At 42.2% G+C, this 27,608-nt stretch overlaps 1 protein-coding gene and 1 long non-coding RNA gene across 2 annotated transcripts in view; one reads left to right on the forward strand and one right to left on the reverse strand.

Moving 5' to 3' along the window:
- Positions 1-1,749, reverse strand: part of CRBN (cereblon) — a 47,446-nt gene extending 45,697 nt beyond the window's left edge. The window contains exon 1 of the mRNA XM_035106602.2: positions 1,262-1,749. The gene's annotated coding sequence lies outside the window, so the exon portion shown is untranslated. The remainder of the gene's footprint in view (positions 1-1,261) is intronic.
- A 7,636-nt stretch (positions 1,750-9,385) lies between these two features.
- The window catches only part of LOC132591621 (uncharacterized), a 49,583-nt gene continuing 31,360 nt past the window's right edge, over positions 9,386-27,608 (forward strand). Inside the window, exon 1 of the long non-coding RNA XR_009557059.1 lies at positions 9,386-9,566. This is a non-coding gene — a long non-coding RNA (uncharacterized LOC132591621). The remainder of the gene's footprint in view (positions 9,567-27,608) is intronic.

The raw sequence follows: 27,608 nt of genomic DNA on the forward strand, positions 1-27,608 counted from the left end.
AGAGTCTCTTTACTTATAAACCCACAAGAATAAAGGGAGGAGGCGGGAGAAGAGGGTGGGTGGCTTCACCTCTGGATTCCTGTGTCGCATTTTAGTAATAGAGAGGGGGACATTCATCACAGGTCCAGTCGCCAACGACTCTGGGGTTGCGGCGCTCATCTTGCGTTGTTGGCTGAGGGAGCCGGCGTACAGCTTCCAGGTCATGTGGCCAGCATGACTAAACCGCTTCTGGCGAACCAGAGCAACACACAGAAATTCCGTTTACCTTCCCACTGTAGCGGTACCTATTTATCTACTTGCACTTTGAGGTGCTTTCGAACTGCTAGGTTGGCAGGAGCTGGGACCGAGCAACGGGAGCTCACCCTGCTGTGGGGATTTGAACTGCCAACCTTCTGATCGGCAAACCCTAGGCTCTGTGGTTTAACCCACAGTGCCACCCGTGTCTGCCTCCCCATAGGTCTATTAATAAAAAAGCAACACTCTCCACATTGGTAAAAATGGACCCTAAGTTCCCTTCATTTTTTGGTGAATGAAAAGCTTTCTGCAACCTGCTTGCCGTCTGTGTCATCTTTCCCAAGAAGTGCCTTTCTTCTTGTAGCCTCTGAATTTCTCTCATTTTCTTTGCCCTTCATGACTAGATGCATTCATCACCTATGACAAAGACCTACGCAGCACTAAATCACTTCTTCCCATCTCAATGAGCTACATAATAGTTGTCATACCCACTATCAGTTTCAAGATACTTTCTTGTATCCTAGCCTAAAATACCTGCACGTTCTAGCCAGAGAGAGTATCGTAAGAATATGTTTGAAGAGGGCGTAAAAGGGGTTTAGGTTCCTACCCCATCAGATCACAGTACAGGATTTTGGGGCGGGGGGCAGAGGCTTATCATAGTCCTATGGAAAACCTATCAGTAGAAGCCAGTGCTAGACAATTTTAACCTTTGGGAGGACGTCACCCAGTCAAAGAAATCCCTAAATCAGTCTGTAGTATGGGTTTTAGCACTATATCCATAAATTAATGAATTGATTTATCAGTTCATTAAGCTATTAAATCTGCATCAATTCACATATGAATATTTCTGCAAAACAAATCAATAAATCAATAAATCAATTTTAATGTTTTCTCCCTTTTCTGGCAGCAGTGTAAAACCCCTTGTGCAACCCTTCAAAAATAAATTCTCTGTCAAATTTTTGACACTTAAAGCAATATTCCAGCAAGAGTACATAAAAGAAATACCAACAAGAAAACTTCCACTTACCTGCTTGTGATCCTAGGATTACCTGGTTCCACTGGCCTCAATAGAATTTACTTCTAGGTAGACACATATAGGATTGAATAGGCATGGCTAGGATGACTACTACCCACCTTACCCAGAAGGTGGCCAACTCCAGCTTTCTGCTCCAGCTATCACTGGAGCACCATAGTTTCAGGCAGACGTATTTCCAATTTCCACTACCAGAGAACATTTTAGTAGAGAAACCAGACACTGAACCTGCAAACTTCTACATCCAAAGCATAGACTTTGCTGCACCTGTTGCACCCAAACGTCTGTGCCAGCTCCATCTCTGATCTCAGCAACCCTTCCATCCCTCCAGCTGAGCCCACCCAGTCCATTCTCCCAAGAGTAGTTGGGTACTCAGTCTGGTTCAAAGCAGCCACTCTTGCCTCCTCCATGCCTAGGTCATGGAGACACCAGCATATGAACAGATGGCTAAGGTCAAACCCTCCAGAAGGAGTTCCTGTTAACTTGCCTGTCCGCCACACTGAAGTTGTGCCCGCCTCACTCCTAAATAAAAGGACGCAAGCAAGCGTGTTGCTTGTTAGGTCAACAAAGTTAGGTCAACATGAGTAGTTCCTGTTCCACCTTTGATCCTTCCTTTGTCTATGTATCATGCCGATCTGAGCATTAAAGATTCTGGCAGAAACCGTACTCTCTGAGTGCGAGTCCTTAGTCCAGTGAGACCCAAGACATTACCGTTTTGACTTGTTTGTTGACTTGTTTGTTAGAGTTTTTAAAAAGTTGTTTTTTAACACTGGATTTTCCATGGCAATAGTAAATCAGATGAACGGGGCATACGATACTGAAGAGTGTTTTGATGAGGATGACATCATGCGGATGCTGTGCAAAACAGGAATATATGACTGTGGTAGGTAGGATTCGAACCAATGGATTCAAGTTAAAAGAAAGGAGATTCCAACTAAACATCTGAAAGAGCTTTCTGACAGTAACAGCTGTTCAGCAGTGGAACAGACTCCCCTGGGAGATTGTGGATTCTCCTTCCTTGGAGGTTTTTAAGCAGAGGTTAGATGGCCATCTGTCATGGATGCTTTAGTTGAGATTCCTGTAATGCAGGGGGTTGGACTAGATGACACTCATGTTACCTTCCAACTATAAAATTCTATGATTCTATGATCAGCACGCATGTGAGAGCGTCCAACATATCAATCTGCCAGTAGCTTACAAAAAGATTGAGAAATTCCAAATCCTTTCCACTAAAAAAATAAAATCATTTTAGGTAGCCGTGTTGGTCTGAGTCGAAGCAAAATAAAAAAAAATTCCTTCAGTAGCACCTTAAAGACCAACTAAGTTTTTATTTTGGTATGAGCTTTCGTGTGCATGCACACTTCTTCACATACCATTTTAAATCGCATAAGAGAATTCTTTTTGGTGTCATGGGGATGTCACACACAGTTATATCTTTTATTGTCACATATTGCTTGCCAAAAATGCTGTGCTTGGGGACATGTAACAGAGGTATGATGCCAGCACCCAGTTATTGATATGTTCAATGCGGGGCAGAAATGATCTCTAATAGGGCAAGCTACATTATTGTTGTATTTACAGAAAAGACCCAGGAGCATTGGAAGTAGGACATCATCGATACCTCCAACAACTAAGCTTTGGGAATTTAGTGTATTTATTTAGAAAGCAACATATATCAGCATATAGATATATGCTGATATATATATATATATCTCCAGGAATAATCACAGCGTATAAGCATAACTGAAACCCGAAGTGTTCACTCAGTGTAGCCGGTTTTAGACACACAGAGAACATCAATACACAAAGTAACACTTATGATGAATAAATTGATTTTCTCGCTTCTGTGCATCAGGTAAAAAAATGATTTGATTATGTATTTAGCTCCTAAATGGAAACTCATTAGTAGAATTTCATTTCATGCTTGCTCGCACCTGCAAACTCTTCCCCCTCCCCAACTGAAAGAGTGTTTCATTTAGTTTGCATGCTACAAATTCTATTTGTTTGTGGGTTTTGTTTTCTTTCTTTCTTTCTTTTTAAAGAAGCAGATTAAATGTCACACAGAATGCAGTGCCTGAGATACCTCAGGGGTATTTTTCCTTCAAAAGCAATGACAGAGACTTAGATCTTCATCTATTTGTATCTATTCCTTGATAAGTCTTTCAGTTTTAGTGTATGATTATTATTATTTTTATCTCTTCTGGCACCAAAGCCTGTTTCCTGTGAGGTTTCACACAGCTCCTTTCCAAGAAATAAATCCTGCAAGAGGTTATATATATATTTGTATAGAAACTTAGGATAAGCCCTTATACTGAGGGCTTATCCACACTTATCTTTCCTCTGCTCTTTCCAGGCATGCTCTATGATTTTAAAAGCTCTGTATCTGAGTGTCCCCCTTTTCTTGCTCTGGAATTTCCCCTGTGAAAACCCATTCTTTAAAGCTCAATTGGAGCAAACACCAATCCATGGAAAACCCAAATTGACGTTTGCTTTGATTCAGTTTTAAAGAGTGGGTTTTTGCAGGGAAAGCTCAGGGCAGAAAAAACAACAACCAAAATGCTCGGACATGGAGCATTGAAGTGCAGACCTTTGTCTGAAAAGAGCGGGGCAAAGGGTATGTGTAGATAAGCCCTGAGTCAGACCATTGGTCCATCTAGTTCATTGTCATCCCTTCAGTGACTGACAGAAGCTCTCCAAGATTTTGGAATGAACATTCCTAGACCTATCAGGGAATGCCAAGGATTGAACCTAGGACCATGTGAAACAGATGTTCTGCCACTGAACTACAGTCTTTCCCCAAAAAGATAACTATAAAGGGACAAGGTATAATTTGTTGAGCCTGATGTTCTGTGCTTCCCTTTCATCTCTTCTCTCTGTCATCTATGGGCGCTGTCCTCTTGTGCAGCCCTCATATCGGTGCTGTACTTTGCACCATAAGTACCAACAGCAAAAGGTTCAGGGGTGGGGTGATGTGGAAGAAAGCTATCTAGAGGCCACCCAGAGCTCTGCCACTCCAATTGCTTTCAGTCTCTGTGGCAAAACGTCCCTGCTGGGGAGTCTTCCGAGGGCCCACTGAAAAGCTATGAGCCAGCCTTGACTTTCAGCATCCAGTTCTGGGACTTGTGCCTTCCATTTCCTGCCTTGCTGGCTCTCAAGAGTGTTTGAAATTTTACCATTTATCATGTGTGCCATTCCAGAACGCGCAGCTGGAAATCCCTAATTATTCTCATGGTAATTTTTTTTCCTGTTGCTCAACAAAGCACCATGAAAATGAATATAATTTGTCAGGGTTTCCCGCCACTCTTCTCCCCTTTGTTATCTCTTGTTGAGTAACACGCATACATATGCAAGGCGGTATCTCTTGTCTGCAATTTTCCTTTCATTTTCATGATATCATTTAGTTAAATATTGAACAGGCAAAAGCAACAAAGAAACTGCAAGGAGACTGAAGGTTATGTACCTCACACCCTTGCCCTGTCTGCCACACATCGCTTCCCACTACCTGCCTTAGATTAATCTATGCCATCCAAATGGTAGCGTGCCACAAGCAGGGAGCAAGAGCATACAAGACAGCAGGTGCACAATGTCAAAGGTGCTAGAGTGTCTAAATGGTGGAAGCAAATATAGCCCCTTCCTTGTTTCTTGCTATAGACGGGCAGCCAAGCTGTCTGAAGGACCCTTTTGACCTTAAATATACTGATTAGTTAGACATAGCCATCTAAAGTGCTGAAAAGTAAAGTAACATCTTTCATAAATTATCCAACTTTGCCCAGAAACCAATGCTCCTATGGTTGTTCCTGTTCTCACCGAAACATGAATTACTGGCCCTAACTTAAAGTTGTTTGTGGGCCCATGGACAGCAGGCCAGAGGCCAGCGGGGAGGCATAGGTGCAGCAGGAGCAGCAAAGAAAGACAAGACACCGTTTTATTGCAGGCTGATACTCCATCAGGGTTCATCCTAGGGTAAAGGATCCGCCCCATGACACCGGTTTATAGGGCGATGCTGTCAGGTTGCCACCTGGGGTGTTCTATGGCCCCTTGCCCCCATCTGGGCTTTCAGACAGAACCCAACCCCTGGACTCCTTTACTGGGGTAGCCTGCATTTGGTCCTGGATCAGAGGTTGGGGGACTCATCCCCGTGCAAGCATAGACTAAGGATCCAACCCAATGCCTTTTCCACCAAAAACTGTGACCATTGCTATGAGGAAGGCAAAATTCCCAGACTGGTCCAAATTGTGTGTAGGCAAATTCCTCCCGAATATGGCGACCAATTAATTCCACAGCAAGGCCATACACATGCATTGCTCATTTACCTCTGGGCAGAGCCAGCGGGTGCAGGGTGAACTATTATTATTATTATTACCAGAGTGCATGGGTGGGACGTCCAGTTTTCAACTGCACTGCCTTGTAGCAGGGGCAGCTTTCATTCTCTTGGGATGCACCCGATGGATTCTTCAGGAATCTGCCTCCTCTCTGTCTCCTGGACTCCTCCTCTCTAGCTTCCACTTCTACCTCTGATTCTGGACTGCTCCCTTCCACAGAGTCTTCCTGCTCACTAAACCCTGTTACATCTTCAGCTTCCGGCAGCTCCTCCTCCCAGTCTGCTCCCTCTTCTCCCTCCCACCACTCATCATCATCCCACCACCACTATTCCCGTGCTCTGAGCCTTCTTCCCTTGGAGGTTCCCCAACTGATGCCTCCCACCACTCCTCTACCTTCAGCCAGTCCAGGGGAATAGTAAAAAGTAATGAAAAGATCCTTCATGCAATAAATGTGCCTTTCCTTACCTGTTTCATCTCATACATGATAGGGATGTATACACAATCTTCCTCGCCCTTTCACCTGAACGTGTGAGGGGGTTGCCCTGCATAACCTCACCCCCCTTGTCTCCCATGTGCACAGACCACACATATGGAAGCCATGTAAATGGGTTCTCATGCTTATAGATGTAGAGTGCCTTCATGTAAGGGGTAAATCCTGATTTGACCCAGGAGGAGGGTCAGGACAGTTGCAGTACTGAGATGGGATAAATTTATTCAGTTGCCTGTCCTTTTAAGATACTCAAATGAGCAGCATTATTCCAAGAAGAAGCTACTGGGAATGGAAGCAAATTCTGAACATGTTGACTAAACGTCCATGATCTATAGAAATCAATTTTTCAATTAAATAGGAGATGTGGGCTATGTTTGCACTGCCCTCAGGTTCAAGGGAAATTAGAAACTGATATATCAAGTTGTCTTCCTACTTTCTTTTTAAAAAACCCCAAAAAACCCCAGGATAATGTCATGTAGACAAAATTTTAAATGAACTCTCCAGATTAAATTTCCTTGCAGTAATGACCACTAGGAATCTGTTAATCTGTCTCCCAACTGCTGAGCTTGATTATACACCCACCTAAAAAACCTGCTTAAAAGAGAAGGCAAGTACTGCTTTTATAGATCGTTTTGATTCTTTTTCTTAAAAAAATAATACTGAAGCAAGAGGAAGGAGGAGTAAGTTGGTAAAGCCTCTTATCCTAACATTTAAATGAAGAATTAATAACTCAATTTAAATGTGTAAAAAGGAAAATGATGGAAGCTGATTGTAATTGCTTTAAAACAGATAAAGTAATTGAGGCTCTGAAGATTTATTTCAAAGCACAGAAATCAAATTTAGAAACCTGACTTTATCTGGATTTGCGCTCCTTTGATGATGTCACTGTAGCATTACATATCTTGGTTTGTCACCAAATTGCATTTTAATGAGACTCCTAATAGCTACTGTAGCATTAAATGATTTTATTGACACTTGCAGAATTTTCATACTCTTTCCCTGTCTCTTAAAGTGGCATAACCATATGAAAGAGGACACCTATTTGCCAAAGACTACTTTCAAAGAACCCATAATTTTCCTTGGGAGCCGTCTGTAAATTAAGTTATTACTAGCCATCATGCATTTCATGTATTAACATATACAGTATTACAGCTTTCTTTTACAAGCCCATTAAGGTGACTTAAGTATAAGGGCTCCCCCAGACTTCCTTTTCTTGCGCATTCATCCTGATTTGCTTTCACAGAGCTTATGCAGATGTTAAGTTTGCACTGCCCTCAGGCCTCCAAAATGTTGCGAGAATGTCTAGTAGGATTGGTATTGGTTTCAGCTGAACATAAAATTGGGGAAAGTTTGGTTCATGGTGATTTGAACAGGGCTTTGCTTCCAAGAAGGCTTGGAAAAGTTCATTTCATGTCTGGTCTTCACTGAGGATTCATTCTGATTTGCTTGTGATGCATTTATACATCTCCAGATTAACCATGCAGAGATCCTTTGCTGAATCAGGAAGAGGTTTCTACAATAAAGACATCAGGTCTCACAAGATCATAAAAAGGACTATGGCTTCCCAAGAGCCTTGATTCAAACAACTAGAATTATTATAAGAATGCAGAACATATGAGTGTGGATTAAACCAAGAGATATCCCTGTGAAACTTGGAAACAGGAAGCATGAGAGATGGTTTGATATCTGTTATGAATATATCAACAGAGAGAGATGGAACAGCAATTTAGGTTAAAGTAGGAATAATTGTCACAGAAGTGCCCCTGGCAGCATCATGATATATCTTCCATTACATGCTACATACATATCACTTTACCCTGGAATTTTTGAGATTTCAGATATGTTACTTTTAGGATTTATTGATTGATTTATAACAAATTTTAATATTCTGTTTTAAAACTGCTGAAACATGCCCTCGGATCTTGTAGTGAAGGGAGGGTAAAAAACCAAACTAGAGAGAAGGAAGGAAGGAAAGTGGACCTCCAAGATACAAACCAAATAGACAGAATAAGGTACTAAAATGATAACATTTAATTAATTTTGGGAGTATAGATCAGACATCCCCAAACTTCGGCCCTCCAGATGTTTTGGACTACAATTCCCATCTTCCCTGACCACTGGTCCTGTTAGCTAGGGATCATGGGAGTTGTAGGCCAAAACACTGGAGAGCCGCAGTTTGGGGATGCCTGGTATAGATCATATAGTAACATATCACAATGAATTAAAATATTTTTTTGCAGCCAGCAGTACAGCGGAAGATACAAAAGATGCGCTGACATTGGCTTCAACTGAGCACCATCTGCTTCAGTGTTATCTAGACTTTTTCTAAGGAAGCCTTGGTGCTTTTATTCTGGAAGGTAACCATGTGGAAGAAGAAGAAAAAGTAATCTTCAACTTAATCACTTTTGGTGCAGGAAAGAAGGGACCAACATAACTACTCAGCCTGTGCAGTGAGAGTCCCTTTATGACTTCCAAATCTCAGAGTCTTTTATTGTTATCAGTCGCAGATATTAAAATTTAAAGTTGTAATTAAAGATTCAGGTTGCTTATTAAGAGCAACCATCAGACTCAGGGGACTTTGGCTTAAGTAAATTCACATAGCATCAAATGGCAAGTTAATTGACTGATTAAAGTTTGTGGGCTTGACACAATGAATAAAAGGGTCTCAGAAATCTTAGGATATATTTACACATAGACACAGAGGCAGTATCCATTGGTACGCTGGAATGTTTGCTTGAAATCCATGCATAGCCTATGCTGGGATGTGGTAGGTGGCATGGAAACATAGAATTGTAGAGTTGGAAAGGACCATGAGGCGAGGATGATCTAGTCCAACCTCCTGCAATGCAGGAATATTTTGGCCAATGTGGAGCTTGAATTTATGACCCTGAGATTAAGAGTCTCATGCTCTACTGACTGAGCTATCACAGGGCCAGCATGATTCTTCAGTCTGCACCAGAGGGGGATACTTTAAACCAGAGATGGAGAACCTGTTGCCCTCCAGATGTTGTTTGACTCCCACCACCTGAGCCAGCATGGCCAAAGGTCAGGGTTGGTGGGTAGCATGGTCCATCAACATCTGGTGGTCAGCAGGTTCCCCTGACTCGGCTTCATACTCTCTCAGTGATTTTTTCCCTCTTGTGCTAGGTTTGGGTGCAAGGATTTGTCTGGAGAGTTTCTGTGCAAACACGGATTGTGTGTGTTGAGGGGTGAAGCTGCCTGTAACCTTTACACACTTGGCTAACATGCAGCTTGATCCATTGTATGTTTACACAGAAGGTCTGCATTCTCTGTGAGTTCAAACTTCCTGGAACAAATGGAGTTTGTTTGTATCAGTGAAACACTGGAATAGGCGGTCTGAGGATTACAACGCCAGCCTCCTGCTCCTCGGGGAGAAATTTCCAAAGGCAAAAACGGAACTTCATTGCCATTAAAAACCAATGCGAGCGAGGCAGCAATTCAGCCTTTGAAAAGCAACGACTCTCATGTAAGTTGAAGGTAGTGCAAGTGCAGTGTGGGTACACATCTCTGTGTGTGTATTAGCAAGAAGCTTATAATAGAAAGTCAATTATGGTTTTAAAATCCGGATTGTTTGCCACCACCGGTGCAGCCCGTAAATGAAATTATTTGTTAGCAAAGCTGAACGCTTTTCACTCCTGCTCATTAAATCTTTTAAAATGATAAACACCCTCACTTCTCCGCTGCCTGGTGAGATCACACACATGGGAGTAGCTTTTGAAGATGAATGATAAATCTGTCAAAGGGGCCACCGGAGTCTGTGGCTAGAACTAACATTCCTGTTTTAGGAAAGGCACCAGAGCAAATCTTTTAAGTCACTTTTCTCATACGAGGCCACTTTAGCTTGGGAAGAAAGGGATTTAGCCATCACATGGTCGATCAGCAGCAGCATAAAGTAAGGACTATTAAAAGGCCTCTCCATTTTGATTTCCAAGTACCCAGCCACTGAGCAGCATTAGCAATATTAGTTCTTGCACAGGACTGTAAAAGAAGCCAGGTTCTAAAATGACACAGCTACAGACACAACACTTTCCAGAGGTCAGATTCGATGACCTAAAACAGATTAGATATCCTGCTCTAGGGACGAGGGAAGAAATTAGATTCAGTTTGAATTTAAACACAAGTATACCTGAACTGCGCTTTCTGAAACAACCTGAGAACTGAAACACAGCCAGCCTTTGGAATTTGTACTTCTTTGAATTTTGCACTGCAGTACTCCAGCCAAGTAATGTGTGCAAAAAAAGGAATATGCTGTAATAAAGTGTTCATAAAAATGCATATATTAGTGAAAATAACATATAAAACTGCATTATATTAGGGGAAATTGCTTGACAAAAGTGTGTATATAGGCAAAATTGCATACAGGTGTGTATGCTAGGAAAAAAAACCATACTGAAATACTGATTAATTTTGTTGAGGGCTTTGTTTTCTTTTGTTTTTTAAATGCAAACTGATGCAGAAATGTGGAGAACAGAACGTAAAAGACTGGAAAAATGGGAAACTAAGAGAGAGACATTTACACTGATCCCTAACTCAGAAGTAAGCCCCACTGACTTCAATGGAATTTACTGCTAGGTAAATAAATACCTGTTCCCACCTGTAACGCAAACTGGTCTGCCTTCGTCCTGCTCTAGCTGTGCATTGCAGATGAAGATGTATGTGGGGATTGAATAGCGGGCATGAGTTCCCTACCCCCTCTTTATGACTAGCCATATCATTGGGTCATCCAGCTCAGTGTTGCCCACCCTGACTTGCAGCAGAATGACCCGCAGGAGTCGTTCTGAGCCCTACCAAGAGATGCCGTGGCTTGAGACTGAGATTTTTCACAAGCAAAATGTATGCTTTGCTACTGACTTACAGCCCTTACCAAAATGTATTCCTGATTTCAGGAAGTGTTCTAACTGCTTAGAATGACTCAGAGCAAATCATAACGTAAAGCAGGAGAAGTGTTATAGCTTGGTCGCAAAACCACTTACTGTGTGTGTTCGATCCTTGGAAGCCGCATTGAAAAGCCCTTTAGACAGCAGGGCTGGCAAAGACTGTTGTGTGGGATCATGGGAGTCCTGTAGTCTGTCAGGAAAGACTAGCTTTTCCCAATCTAGTGCTCTCCATATATTGTTGGACTAAGGCTATGTACACATTGTACCTTTAAAGCACACTTGAAGCATATTCTTTCCCTCTAAGAATTCTGGGTACTGTAGTTTACCCCTCACAGAGTTGCAATTCCCAACAATGCTTGACATACCACGGTGCCCATAATTCTTTGAGGGGGGAAATACATGCTTCAAATGTGATTTAAAGGTATTCTGTGCATGCAGCCTAAAATTCCCACTGTGCTAGCTAAGGCTTAGTCAACAACATAGGGAGGACATCATGTTGGGAAAGCCTGGCAAAGACATAAGTGGGCTAGCTGGGCCATAAAGGATGGGTTTTATGTTGACTGAATATTTGACTAGTCTAGAGTTACATTTATTCAGGGGTTTCCTCATGGTCAGATATATATTCTGGAGACTGGAAAGATAGCAGTGCCAGTATAGAAAATGTGTATAGCAGGTGATTCTGTCTTTCCCCAATTAACAGAACAAGTTCCTGAGCATATGCACAGAAATATAGGTTGTGAGATTGCTTTGCACAGGTTATCTTCAATTATTAAAGCAGATTTTGCAATTCACTCCCTCCCTGGTACTTCCATAGTTTCTTGCCTGACCTCTGAATTCAGTGAGGAATAAAGTGACCCCCCCCCCCAAAAAAAACCACCCACCACTCTACATTTATAATGTTCTTTCATTGTTTTCTGTGCCACTTATAATTTCTGGTTACTTATGTAGGTTTCTTGTTTCCAGAACTTTTAAAAGGCATGGCAAGGTCTCGTCAAAATGTCTCTGCGTGTGGCCCCATCTGCTTCAGACACAGGGGCACAGCTGCTTGCTATTATTCATAGCAGTCAAACCAGCAATGCAACTTGTTCTTCCCACCACTGTGAGCAGAGAAACAAATAAAAAAAAGCAGATGAAAATAAAAGTGAATCACCAGTCTACAGAATTTCTACATTTCTCTTTTTAATTGACTTGTCATTTGCAAAATGAATAGCCAAGGATTAGCCGTGATTCAGTTTGTAGTGCCATGCAATCACCTTTAGTCTCTCATAGGGCAATCTTTTATTTGAAATGCAAAAGAAGTTTTATCCGGTCTGTTGCTAAATTTAGCTTTTGTAGGTAACGGACCGGGATTATTACTATTTTTAACAAAAACACACACTCCCTTCCAACTGATAGCATATAATCCACACACTTCTTTAGATGGGAATTTTTATTACAGTTTTTGAACAACACAATTACAGTAACATGCAAAGCAAAAATACAAAGGGAAAGTCAAAACAGGAAAGGGACATGGTTTAAGGTGTTTTGACGATTATACTTGACTGTCAACTGTGATGCATTAAGTCGCAAGAAAAGCTGACCAAATATTTCTGTTCTTTGCACTCATGTGGGTACATTGCCAACTTTAAAAAAGGACAGGGGATGTGAATTGTTACTCCATTACTGTATGGAAGATACAGCGTTGAAGCACCACGCGTTGGGCTGAGTTTAATGCATACATGGCAGTTCATGGTCCAGTCCATCATCTGTATAGATAAAGCCAGTTTGTGCTGCCCATGCCAAAATTTCAACTCATTAGAATATTGAATGGCACACACCAATGTTTGCAGAGATCAATACGAATGGGGAGAAAGTGAGTGTTCCTTTTGTTAAGAAGGGTTGTGTGCAAATGCCATTTGGACTGACACAGGAATTGTTGTTGTTGTTGTTGTTGTTGTTGTTGTTGTTTAGTCGTTCAGTCATGTCCGACTCTTCGTGACCCCATGGACCAGAGCACACCAGGCACTCCTGTCTTCCACTGCCTCCTGCAGTTTGGTCAGACTCATGTTGGTGGCTTCGAGAACACTATCCAACCATCTCATCCTCTGTCGTCCCCTTCTCCTTGTGCCCTCCATCTTTCCCAACATCAGGGTCTTTTCCAGGGAGTCTTCTCTTCTCATGATGTGGCCAAAGTATTCAAGCCTCAGCTTCAGGATCTGTCCTTTCAGTCAGCCCTGAGTGCTCACTGGAAGGACAGATCCTGAAGCTGAGGCTCCAATACTTTGGCCACATCATGAGAGGAGAAGACACAGGAATTAGGTGTGGCATAAAGGGTGTTTATTGGTGCAGTAGACATGGGAGCGGGGAGGGAGGCCAAAAGGCTGAAGGATGGCTTGTATAAGTTTCCAGTTAATTTGTTGGATCTTTGTCAAGATTTTGGAATCTATGTTTGCTAGAGAAATTGGCCAGTCATCAGCACATCTCAAGGATCCTGTATGAAACATTGAACATATTATTCCTTGAGTGATGGTGCAAGAAAACCTGCCTGTTTATAGATCTCAAAGAACTTAAGGTTTAGCTTGTTCCAGTTGGCTGGAGAGCATCTGGTCCTGGACATGTGCCTTTCACTGCTTCCATCCCCACCCCACCCCAACAAGGGTGCTGCTAACTAGTTTGAACCAATTGTGGGAGAGCTGCTTGAGCTAGGACAAAGAAACAACTTTCTCCATTGGATCTGTGTCATTTAAATATAATTTGGGACTTAAAAAAAATATATGTGTTAATTTATTGCTTCTGGAGTTGCATGAACCTGGTTGTGTGTGTGTTTAATGGCAGAGATTGAGTTTTTAGACTGTATTTGCCAAAGGTGGAAGGCCAACAATTGACTAGGTCTTCCTCCTTGCTCTCAATGCCTTTGCTTCGTGTGGGTTAATGCAGATTCCGCTGCTGCCATATTTAGCTGATACTTTGCAGTGAATCGTTGTTTAAATAGCTCAGGAGTGGGATGAGCTACATATAGCTTAGCCCTTTTTTCTTTCCCCCTTAGGTTTGGCATTCTTGGGTCTGCTATTTATGAAACTAAGCATATTTATGTCCCACGTATAGCATGGCCTTGGAAGGGTTTGAATCTTGACTCATTTGAAAAAAGGCAAACAACTCCATATGTGAAATAAAATAAAATAAAATTCCTTCCAGTAGCACCTTAGAGACCAGCTAAGTTTGTCATTGGTATGAGCTTTCGTGTGCATGCACACTTCTTCAGATACACTGAAACGGAAGTCACCAGACCCTTATATATAGTGAGAGGGTGGGGAGGGGTATTACTTAGAAGGGTGGTGGGAATGGGTGATTGGCTGATAGGTGTGGTAAACGGCAATTGGTCTTACAGGAAAAAGCAAGGGATGAGATGGCTAAAGATATGCATTTGTGTACTGAAAGCCTGATAATTCAGATACTGAATTAAGGTGCTACCTCAAAACAGAAGGAATAGAAGTGCCTAGCTGTACATGGTAAAGCCATAATTTTCTATACAGTCTCCTCCCAAGGCTACTGGGGATGTTTTATGGGAAAAGATGTCTGCTCCCATAGGTAAATGAGAGCAGCTATCTTTTTCTCCATATAATTCTCCAGGAGGATGGTCTCTTTGTATTTTTATGGTGTGTGTGTGTGTGTGTGTGTGTGTGTGTGTGTGTACTTGAAGGAGCGTCTCCACCCCAACTGTTCAATCTGGACACTGAGGTCCAGCGCTGACGGCCTTCTGGCGGTTTCCTCATTGCAAGAAGTGAGGTTACAGAGAACCAGGCAGAGGGCCTTCTTGGTAGTGGCACCTGCCCTGTGGAACGTCCTCCCATCAGATGTCAAAGAAATAAACAACTATCTGACATTTAGAAGACATCAGAAGGCAGCCCTGTTTAGGGAAGTTTTAAGGAATTTTAAATCTTTTGTTGGAAGCCGCCCAGGGTGGCTGGGGAAACCCAGCCAGATGTGGGCAGGGTATACATTATTATTATTATTATTATTATTATTATTATTATTAGGAGAGAGGGAGAGAGAGAGAGAGAGAGAGAGAGAGAGAGAGAGAGAGAGAGATAATGCCTAAATAGTGAGAAATTTGGGTAGAGGAACTTGGAATGGTCAGTCACTTTTTCTGTCTATGTTACTTGCATGAATCCAAAATTATAGTTCTTCTTTAGGACTTTGCACATTTTTGCTGTATTTGGCAACACATTCCTTGTGCTACAAGAGAAGGCACAGAAGGCTTTGCTAGGATATCTAATCCCAGAAGAAAGTCTAAGATTGTTAAGGGAGCCTGGTTGTCTAAACCCCAGAATACTCGTAATACTTCTACAAGGGCCATGAGGAATGCAGCTGTGAAAGTCTTTCCTCATTTAACACACAGCACCACCCTTCTTCAGAGCTTCCTCCTATCTGGTGCGTTGCTTGATGAGATCATGTGAAATGTGAGAATTCCCAATCACATCTGAAATTTCATCCTCAGCACTTCTATGCTGAGGCAGTTAAAAAATAAAATAAAATGCAACTGCAACATGCTTACCCTTCCTACAGTACGTTATCATTATCATTATTACTGATTTATTAACTGCCTTCTAAATCTTTATGTGTAAATCATCTTCTCAAGGTGATTCACACATAAAACATGAGGAGAAAAAGTTACATTTAAAACCAAACTGAAAACTGTGGTAAAGGCCCATTTAAACAGCTAGGGAAGTGGGTGCTTGTACCTTGAGATGAATGTTGTCCCACAGGGGCAGCGGCACTAAAAGCCCTGCTCTAAGTGACTGTAGAGCAGGCTTCTGAGGTCCTCAGGAACATGCATGATAGACTCTCCCACAGACCACAGGGTGTATAAAGGATAAGGCAGCAATCTCTCAAGTAACCTGGTCCCAAGCTGTATATGTTCATGCCAGTAGCATACTGACAACCAGGGCAAATCCTGAAAGCAAGGTGTTATATGCCGGTGGTAGTTTGCTCCCACAAGCAATCTAGCCACTGCACTCTGCAGCCCCTGGATCAACCCTAAGCATAACCCCACATATATTACATTAGAGTAGTCCAACTGTGAAGTTACCAATGCATGGACAACTGTGGTCAAGTTATCCCGATCCAGAAATGGCCATAGCATATCTCTCAACTGTCCCAGAAAAACCTAGACATCCAATTTCGCCCCCTGTGAAAGCACGACGGCCATTTTGGGCACGGTTGAGTGATAGGACACCAGCCCTGCCCTGTGATCTCCTCTGTCTGTAATGTGCCCTTGAACTGTGAGAAGGTATCTTGCTTGCCTGGATGGGGTGTGTGTGTGTGATTTTTTTTGGACAGACCCACCCCTAGTATGCAGCCTCTGGGAAGTTGTTGACAAGAGAACACGTCCCTCAGGCTGTAAAAGCTTGTCCTGCCACAGAGTTTAGAAACCGGAGACTGCCCACCTAGCCCTTAACTGCCAAAGTAGCTTTGGGAAAAGACACAAGCCCTTATTCATGCACAACCCACATGGAGCAGTCCAATGGTGAAGCTGGAGCAGGGCCACAAAGCTTGCTCTGCCCCTGACATTGCATCCTTGCACTAGGCCTTGCCCGTTGAGGCCTACATGTTGCTTGCAAAAGGATCTTTATAAGTGAGGAGCTGCTCATAGGTCTCTGTTGCACCAGAACTGCATTTTAGCTAACTGAATATGGTGAAGGGCAGTGTTTCTCAACCAGTGTGCCTCCAGATGTTTTGGGACTACAACTCCCATCATTCCTGACCACTGGTCTTGCTAGCTAGGGATGATGGGAGTTGTAGTCCCAAAACATCTGGAGGCACACTGGTTGAGAAACACTGGCGAAGGGCCATAGCTCAGTGCCAGAGAATCTGCTCTGCACCTAGAAGGTCCCAGGTTAATCTCTGGCATTTCCAGGTTGGGCTGGGAGAGAATCCTGTCTGAAATCCCGGGGAGCTGCTGCCAGTCAGTGTAGACAATACTAAGCTAGATGAGTCAGTAGAAGGCAGCATCTATATTATAAATTCAGGTATTTGGGGAATAAAATATGCTTTTTATATATATTTTTTAAAAATAAGCTTTTTATATTTGCATGCAACAACCAAGGCAAAACCAAACAAAAAATCAAATTCTCTTGAGAAAATCCAATTTTGTAAGCCCAATTAATTAGGAAAGCATGTGAAACCAAATTTGCATTTGTTTGTTGATTTCTCATTCTTCTGCTTGCCAGAGGGAAGTACCCATTCAGAGCTCATAAGCCTCATCCGCTGACAAATAGAAGGCATGATCATTTACCCACACACTTTCTACTAACTGCACAGATATATATTTTTAAGTCGATTTGTACAGAAATAAGGACTAGAAACAAAGGTCCATATAGTTAAAGCTATGGTTTTCCCAGTAGTAATGTATGGAAGTGAGAGCTGGACCATAAAGAAGGCTGGTTGCCGAAGAATTGATGCTTTTGAATTATGGTGCTGGAGGAGACTCTTGAGAGTCCCATGGACTGCAAGAAGATCAAACTTATCCATTCTTAAGGAAATCAGCCCTGAGTGCTCACTGGAAGGACAGATCGTGAAGCTGAGGCTCCAATACTTTGGCCACCTCATGAGAAGAGAAGAGAAGACTCCCTGGAAAAGACCCTGATGTTGGGAAAGATTGAGGGCACAGAGGACAAGATGGTTGGACAGTGTTCTCGAAGCTACGAACATGAGTTTGACCAAACTGTGGGAGGCAGTGCAAGACAGGAGTGCCTGGCGTGCTATGGTCCATGGGGTCACGAAGAGTCGGACACGACTAAACGACTAAACAACAACAAGAAGCTAGTTTAAATTCATGTCTGCTTGTTTGCAAACTTATGGTGGCAAGGGCACAAACAGTCTAAATTCCACAGTGCTAGGTGACTTGATAATATACACTGATATAGGTTTTCTAAATATTTACCATTTCGGTTCACAGATGTATTCAGAGTTTCCTCTGCTAAGAAAATATGAGTCTCTGGAAACTGGGCCTAAATTGTTGCCCTATTGCTGGTAGCAGTAGAATCTGGTGTCAACAGCATGAGGTTCTAAACCACAGATACCAATCTATTTTCAGCAGACCTTTCTCCCAAATGTGCTGTTACTATTTAAAAAACACATTTGTGATGTCTAAAGGTGAAAATCCAGTTATTGGGAGATGGCCCTCCAACACAAATGTGGAGGATTTATATAGCAGCAACAGCTGCCACATGACACCATGGAGAGAGATAGGGGAGAGAAATAAGCAAATTTAGCAATTAACTCTATTTTTGCATACATTCATCTAGAACTGGTATCCCTTGGCATTCTCAAATGAACAGGGTTAACAGAGATAGGAAATTCTGACAAGTTCTGTGATATAGTGCACATCCACAGACAATGATTCAATTTCTTTAAGAATATAAACAAGTTGTGCAAGTTTGCAATAGCATGAAGTACTAGATTTTTTATTTTGCATTATTGTACATTCAGTGATGTTGAATTAATATGTTCTAAAGTAAGAGTTCTCAATGATTCCCAACTCCTTTTATTTCATAAAATTTATACACTGCTTGATTGTAAACAACAGCAACCTCAACATAGTTTACAAATGATCCTGCCATTAGAACTTCAGCATTGATGTTGTCTGATCAATTCCCTTTCTGACCCAGACGTAAAATACGCGTTGTACTGCAGCAAAAGTGAGGTAATTTCTACACTAAAGGCTATCTTCAAAGCTAGTGCACTAATTCCAAAGGCAATAAGGGAACGCTTTCCCTCCCTAGGTTTACAAAATACATGATTAAAATCTCCCTGCAGTGATTTTATGAGAATCAAGAAGACTTCACTTACCCAGTGCTCCACAGGTAGAAGATATCTGCTGTTTTGTAGCTGACAAGTCTCAAATAAGATGCCAAGGAAAACTCTTTCAACTGTTCTTGCAACTTTATCATTACAGGTTCAAAATTAAAAAGAATGAGTTAGGCGCTCAGCTGGTTCATTAACTTTTTCTCTCTAGCACACCATCCTCAAGAGTTTGGATAGATTTCATGTACCGAAAAGATACTGAGTAGAGGTTTGTGAAAATTAGGGTGTGGGAACCTCTATTCGTTCCAGCGTACAAGGGCATCTTGTTCTGTGATTCTGATTAAGCCAGTGCTTAACTGAATTCCGGGAATGAGGTATACAGATATTTATGGGAACCTTCCAAGATTGATGGTGGTGAAATAGGATTTTATTTCAAAGATTAGAAGGAAGATCAGATGGGATGGCATTGAGAAAGGACACCAAATGCTAAGAATGGGAAGGAGGAATGAGAAAAATAAGAGGAAGGATTGGATGTCCCAAGTTTCATTAAGGGGGGAAAAAACTCCTGGAGAAATAGATAGTTAAATAGAAAAGTAAAGTAAAGTAAGACCCAATAGTAGATGAAAGGCTGTATAGCTATACAGCATCATCACTTCATTCATTATGAAGCATAAGGAACACTTTTTAAATAACTTTGTTTATTTGAGAAGACTCTCTTCTGCTAAAAGGATATCTAGGAATGTTGTTGCAAATGTTATCCCACAAATGAACAAAGTCAGTCCCAGAAACTACTGAAAGTTTACCTCTCACGGGGTTTCTTTGGGAAAGCATCTAATTAAATAAGAAAATGCATGACAATAATACAAAGGAAACTAAAGTATATACAAAGGAAACGGGATATGTGCAGTTGGAATGTGGAAAGGATATGGAAGTGGCAATGATGAAAAGCTAGGAGAGGGTTAGGCTTCAAAATGACGTATTCCATGTGACATGTGTTTGCTGTTTGACAGCAGGTTTCCCCCTGAGAAGTGCCAGAAAGATTCTAGCAAAATTTCCTACAATGGTGTGTTGGATCAAAAGAAATCTGCCAGACAGTGATTTCAGATCAGAGGAGCTCCGAATATTAAAGCTAGCAATGTGGCAGTATCCAGATGTGAGCCAGATAATTTACAAAATATGCATTAACTATACTGCTGTGTGAAAGCAAGGGCATAGTATAAGTCTGATTATGTCTTCTTCTTCTTCTTCTTCTTCTTCTTCTTCTTCTTCTTCTTCTTCTTCTTCTTCTTCACACTAAGTAGAAAATTTAAAGACTCTCTGCAAAAATAAATTGCATTAAAAGATCTTTCATATACGGTATAGCAGTGTAATCCTATATGCACACTTGGACCACTATAGCCACTGTACACAACATGTACTGAATCTGGGAAGGGACACACAACCAGAAAATACAATATTATGCCCATGGCATCATGGAAACCACAGTCCTCCAGTTAAGGGCTGAGCCTACGTGCTGCTCACTCACATTGGGAGCCGATCTATACAGGCTGAGCTGGGGTTTTCTCTATCACACTGCAACACACACCCTCCCACAACATGAAAGGAATTCAAGGAATTTGGCAGAGGCAGCAGTCAAAGCCAAGAGAACCAGTGGCATGCTTGCGGCAAATACTAGAGAAAATGTCTAGAAAAACCCTCCAATGTTTGGAAAGCCAAACGTCTTGCTACAGAGCATAAATTATCATAGTATATTTACACACACCACCAATGTCATTGACTTAATAATCCTTTACACTTCAGTGCTAAAGCTTCAACACAGGAAAGAGCACATGGTAGGTCAGCTTGTTTTGGCTCTATTGGATGTAAAGATTCAATTATGTAGTCTTCACACCTGGCTTACTGCTCCACAGAGGTGATCAAGTGGACTGGTTTTTGGATTATGCATGATCCATTGGATGGGTTATTGGACAGGTCTGTTAACATTTCCAAGAAGGAAACACATTTTCAAAATCAGCCAATAACAGTTTAGTTACAGCATTGCATTTGTAAAATGCCTCCAAGTGTTTCATGAGTTTCTGGTAAAGCAAGATATGCAAATATATTTCTCACTTAAGGTGTGTGAGCAGACCTACTGGGTTAGTTGTGACTATAAATTAGATGGCTGATGTTCTGTATTTGCATTAGATTTTTTTTTGCCGTGGGTTCAATGACAATCCAGCGGAAATTAAGTGCTTTTACTGCCCCTTCATAATCCTCAACTAGCTGATACTACAGTTGTCGCCTCTCACCCGTTGTTGTTGCTTTCGCTATCATCATCATTAATTTTATGCTATCTTTGCAGGGATGCCCAAGGTGACTTGCATAGAAATAGCAATAATAACGGTATCAATCAGTAATAAAGCTATCATTAAAATCATAATAAACACTGAAAAACAGTAAAAGCCGGTGCTTCACTATTCTCCATGCCTGACTTAAATGCTTTTAATTACTTGTTTTTAATTGATAATTTTAACATTTCCTGTAAACTACTTTGAGGTTTTATTACTATCAAGCAGAATATAAATTTTGTTAAAGCATAAACATGAAAACAAAATGCTAAACTTAATGCCTCCACACACACCCCAGTCCAAGTTCCTTTGATCTCATGAATAGCCAGCAGGTGCAAGTGTATGATCGGTGGATAATGGGGCATTAGAGGGGTTTCATAAACAGTCACAGAACAATGAATGTGTGGAGAAAAGGAGCTAGGCAGTACAAGGTCAAGCAAATCCAAATGTTGCCCTTTCCAGCACTGCTAGGGTCAGTACTCTAAAAGGTGTCCCATGCTAGGGATCATTAAGAAACCAAGTGGAAATAAAACCTGTGACACCACAGTGCTGTTATACAAATCTATGGTGCAGCTGCACTTGGAATACTGTGCGCAGTGCTGTTTGCCTTATCTCAAAGAGGATCTTGTAGAGTTGGGTAAGGTTCAGAAAAGGGCAACCCAAATTATCAAGGCGATGGAACAACTCTCTTATGCAGAAGGGTTACAGCATTTGAGGCTCTTTAGTTTAGAGAAGAAAGCAAGTAAGAGGCAACATGATAGAAGTGTATTAAATTATGCACGATAAATTGAATAGAGAAAAGTTTTTTGTCCCTCTCTCGTAGAGCCAGAACTCATGGCTATTAATGAAGCTGAATGTTGGGAGATTCTGAACAGAGATAAGAAAGTACTCCTTCGCTCACTGCGAAGCTGCATGCTCTGCTACCGGGGGTGGAGAGCAGGCAGGGGTGTAGTGCACACCCCGGGGGCGTGGTACCCCACCCATGAGGGTGTGGTACACTGCCCGCAGGGGCATGGTACACCCCCTGCGGGGGTGTGGCGCCCGGCATGTGCGGGGGTGCATGGTGTGTATCCGGGGGGCACCGCGATGTCACCCTACCGGAGTAGTAGTACCGGGGGCGGTCCGCTGTCTCCACACACCCCGTTCCTCCGCCAATGATTCAATCCAACATGAAGCAGTGTTGGCCACCAACTTGGATGGCTTTAAAAGAGGGTTGGACAAATTCATAGGTTATCACTGGCTACTCACGCTGATGGATATGTTCTACCTTCATTATTGGAGCCAGTGGGCTTTTGAATACCAGTTGCTGGAACTACAGGAAGGGGCAAGGTTGTTGTGCTAAGGTCCCATATGCATCTGGTTGGCTCCAATGAGAACAGGATGCTGGACTTGATGAGCCAGTGGTCTGAACCAGCAAGCTCTTCCTATGTTCTGGTGTTCTTATTCTGATACCAATTCCCGACTACATCTAACATGCCCTTATGGTGCTATTGGAAGCCTATTACTTGACCCTGCTGGCATAGAAGGGCCAGTCTTGGAATCAGATGAAAGCTGGTCACATAAGTGGAGGTGGTCTGTGCCAAGCTTTGCAATGTGGTCATAAATGAGTGTGTGTGTGTTCAACAGGCATTTCTGTTCAATTCAACCTCAGTGGTCCACCATTGGGAATCAGCCAGAAAGGATATATTATACAGGAGAAAGAAAGAAAAACCATTGCCACCAAGAAAGTACTATTGTAATCCTTTATACCTACCATGTGTTTCAAACAAGCCATCTTTGGTGTTTCCAAAGAGACCTCGATAATGTCATTCTATTTTAATGATCAGCTGCTCAGCCACCATAAGATGAAGCAATGACAATGAAGAGTTATTTGCCAGGCTGCAAATGATAAAGAACAAAACAGTCCTTTTTGGGGGAAATGACTGCAAAAGCCATCAAATTCCCAGCTTCACCTGGAAATGTGTTGCATCCCTTTCATTTCGTTGCCTGTCATGAATGAGAAAACTTAAAATCTGTGAGTATCATTTCGCCCTTCTCCTGGGGAGAGTAAATATTTGCATCTGCTCCTCTGTTATTAAGAATATTTAAAGTGAACTATGATGACAGGGACATCCAATTATCCGATTTGTGTAGTTGCAGATATCAGATGAAACTTCAATATATGTGAGGAAAACACTACCTTCCTTTACATGCCACAGCAGTTTAGATGTAGTTTGCTATAAGGCAGGGATGGGGAAGCTTTTCTAGTCCAACGGCCACATTCTCTTCTGGGCAACATTCCGAGGGCCACATGACAGTGGTGGGTGAGGCCAGAATCAAACACAGGTTTCTACACACACTCACACATCCTGGAGAACCTCATCCCCTAAAGTTCTTCACACCTGCTTTAAACTCAGGATGGTGAAGCTGTGGCCTTCCAGATGTTGCTGGACTACATTTCCCATCACCCCTAACCATTGGGCCATGCTGTCTGGGGCTGATGGGGCCTGTAGTTCCCATCAGCTTTATATTCTTGGCTCATGAAATGGCACAAACAGTACAGGCTCAGTAACATGCCTGGTAAAGGGAGCTGGGGAGCTTTGCAGCTGTAACATGTTTAAGATCTACGTTTCTATAATGGTAAAGGTAAAGGGACCCTGACCATTAGGTCCAGTTGTGACCGACTCTGGGGTTGCGACGCTCATCTTGCGTTATTGGCCGAGCAGCGCACGGAATCGCCATTTACCTTCCCGCCGGAGTGGTACCTTTTTATCTACTTGCACTTTGAGGTGCTTTCGAACTGCTAGGTTGGCAGGAGCTGGGACTGAGCAACGGGAGCTCACCCCGTCACGGGGATGCGAACCGCCAACCTTCTGATCGGCAAGCCCTAGGCTCTGTGGTTTAACCCGCAGCGCCACCCACGTCCCTCTATAATGGTACTTACTAGCAATAAAATAAGTGTGATTTACTGGTGAAAATGAATAGCTCCCTGTGTGTACTCTGAATTAAAAATGCATCAGAATGCTTTGCCATATTTCGCTGCTGTGAATTATGCTGGTTAATTACAAGGATTGCTGCCTACAGCCAGCTTCTACCACCATTTCCTGTAGAATTTGACATGAGATAAAGTGGTGGGCCAGAGCTCAATAATAGCACACTTGCATTGCATGCAACGATTTGAGGTTCAAGTCAGTTCCTAACATCTTATTGGTAGGAAGGGCAGAAAGGCAATAATAATGGTGCAGATTGACTTATTATAAGGCAGCCTCATATGTCTATCGTGCTCAAGACATGCGAATTAAATGCAGTGGGAGTGCTCCCCATCCCGTCTCACGACTAGACAAACATTATACCTTCACCTTTAATCAAGAAACCCCCAGAAACTCAATTTCATCAAGCTGTACATACTTATTTATATCCCTTTCAGTCACAACCTATCTATAGGTCTGCCTGTTATACACCTTCCTGCACATGTTTGGTTATATATAGTCTGTATCATGAAATGCTACAGACCTCTTGATTAAAGACACCACTACCATAGCTGCCAAGTTTTCCCTTTTCTCACGAGGAAGCCTATTCAGCATAATGGAAAATCCCTTTAAAAAAGGGATAACTTGGCAGCTATGACCACTACTTGAAGATAAAACACTACTGTGGTAGAGGTAGATTTTTATGCCGTATTTAATGGGAAGCTTCCCTGGGAATGGCGGGTTGAGATAAAATTCAATCTTCGTAGCAATCGGGATTATGTGCTAATCAGAAAGAAAGAAAGAAAGAAAGAAAGAAAGAAAGAAAGAAAGAAAGAAAGACAGAAAGAGTGGAACAGAATAGTACAAGAACTTCAGCAAACACCATATGCTAAATATTGACAAAGAGCCAAATAATAAACCGGATTCCTGTGGTCACAGTTAATCCCCCCTCCAATAATATATTTAGAGAGATTTCAGCAGGAAACAAAACCTGCTACATTGACTAATTTTTCTCCTGCAATCTCTGTATTGCTCCTGCAGAACTTTGGGGGGGGGGATAAATTGGGGTCTTCCTTGAAGGCATCATTTGGTCTCAGCAGGTGGCCTGAAGCCTGAATGCGAAAACATCAACAACACATCTTCCCAGTTCACACATTCCTTTGATCATCCTTGGAGCAAGGAAAGGCCACAATATGCTCATAGCTCCACTGTGACGGGAGATCGGTCTGATGAGTTTCAAATGTTTCTATAAATTCTAGCAGGACTCTTTAAAAATAAATGACCAGACAGGAAACATGGAGAGCTGTGCATCCATAACATTTTAAGGCATGCAGTTCTCTCAAGAATGATTGGAACTTCTTGCATAGTTCTAATTTATTTATTTTTAAAAAAATTAAAGCTGAAAAATACCGCACATATCTCAGTCACCACCCCAGGGAAGTTATCCAGCAAATACCTAGAGATGTATGCCTTGTTTATTAATTTAATTAATTTAAGCTATTCATACATACCCTTCAACATATTGACTCCCCAAACTGGGACGTGCATCTTCCTACGTGTGCTCCCTTGTGAGTCACGTGATATGCACGAGATCATGGAGCCTAAAAGACAAGCTTTCCTCAGAGCGAGTTCTTGGCACAAAATCATGAGATCACAGCACCCAAAATGGTCACTGTGGCTCTTGCGCGGGAAACGGGGTGTCCCATTTTTTCTGGGACACTTGTGGGATACAGTATGCTTTATATAGCTCTTAATTTCAACAAGAGCTGCTGTCACTGCAGATGGTGACAGTAGTCACGAAATTAAAAGACGCCTGCTTCTTGGGAGAAAAGCTATGACAAACCTAGACAACATCTTAAAAAGCAGAGAAATCACCTTGCCGACAAATGTCCGTATAGTTAAAGCTATGGTTTTCCCAGTAGTGATGTATGGAAGTGAGAGCTGGACCATAAAAAAGGCTGATTGCCAAAGAATTGATGCTTTTGAATTATGGTGCTGGAGGAGACTCTTGAGAGTCCCATGGACTGCAAGAAGATCAAATCTATCTATTCTGAAGGAAATCAGCCCTGAGTGCTCACTGGAAGGACAGATCGTGAAGCTGAGGCTCCAATACTTTGGCCACCTCATGAGAAGAGAAGACTCCCTGGAAAAGACCCTGATGTTGGGAAAGATAGAGGGCAGAAGGAGAAGGGGACGACAGAGGATGAGATGGCTGGACAGTGTTCTTGAAGGTACAAACATGAGTTTGACCAAACTGCGGGAGGCAGTGCAAGACAGGAGTGCCTGGTGTGCTCTGGTCCATGGGGTCACGAAGAGTCGGACACGACTAAACGACTAAACAACAACAACAACAACCAAAGTTTCTAAGCAGTGTACATAAAAATGAAAAAGTACAGAATGGATAAGGCCAGTTTAAAGTAATCATTAAAACAGAAGACTTCATTCAAATGCCTGCTGAAATAGAAAGGCCGTTGTCACATGCCTGAAGGTCAGCAGGGAGGGGAACCTGTCTAATCCCATCTGCGACCGGTTTCCACAGAATTGGCCTTATGATGCTGGATGCATAACTACTGGCGTTTACTAGTTGTGCATCTGAGCCACTGCTTTTGCCTGTTGTTGGTGGGATATTCCTAATGCATTTGGTACGGATGAACTGAATGTTCTTCAGAGAGAGCTTTTGATTGGAAAGGGGCATTTCAGGGGCTTGACGTGTTCCCCCAAATGTACCCCCTTTCTTTTGCATGTTGGCTTGTTGATGTTCACTGTACCAGTGAGCTGCTGTTTCCATGCTTTTTCTTCTCCTCAAGTGATGCTGACGAAGTTCACAGATAACAGTCTTGTAATATGTATTTTCACTACTCATAATACTTGCTTTTATTATGAGTCAAACGCCCCTACCCTGACATTCTCACTCCATTTGTAATTGATAACAAAATTTATTTTTAGCCGGTGTCCTACTTTGTGCCTGTGAGGTAGGCATTTATCAGTCCAGGCTTGCTGCTGGGACATGCTCCGAATTTGATTAACCCTCATTTTGTGTCTCAACCAGAAGCTGCCCACCTTGCATTTTAGTTCAGTCTTAGCATCCACCCACACTGCTGGAGGAATGGGACTTCTCATTCCTAATTCTGCTGCTCACCCTTGCAACTCCGGCTGCTGGCAGGAACCTTTGCAGGCTTACTGACATCAGACTTCACTTTCATATAGCGAAGAGTTTTGCGGAGCAAAGTCAAAACGCAGGGTTTTCACAGTAAATGAACAAAACTTTATTGATGGCAAACATACTTCTTTACAAACACATAATGTAGGAGAGCAAGGTAAAACAGAAGATCGTTAGACTAGACCAGTGTTTCCCAACCAGTGTGCCTCCAGATGTTTTGGGACTACAACTCCCATCATTCCTGACCACTGGTCTTGCTAGCTAGGGATGATGGGAGTTGTAGTCCCAAAACATCTGGAGGCACACTGGTTGGGAAACACTGGACTAGACTACAGAAGCACACTGAGCTCATTGTATTTATCCTTCCTTGCTCCAGTGTATCTTCGTGTAATTGATACAATATTTGTACAA

The sequence above is a fragment of the Zootoca vivipara genome, chromosome 2 (genome assembly GCF_963506605.1).
Source record: "Zootoca vivipara chromosome 2, rZooViv1.1, whole genome shotgun sequence".
Taxonomy (NCBI): domain Eukaryota; kingdom Metazoa; phylum Chordata; class Lepidosauria; order Squamata; family Lacertidae; genus Zootoca; species Zootoca vivipara.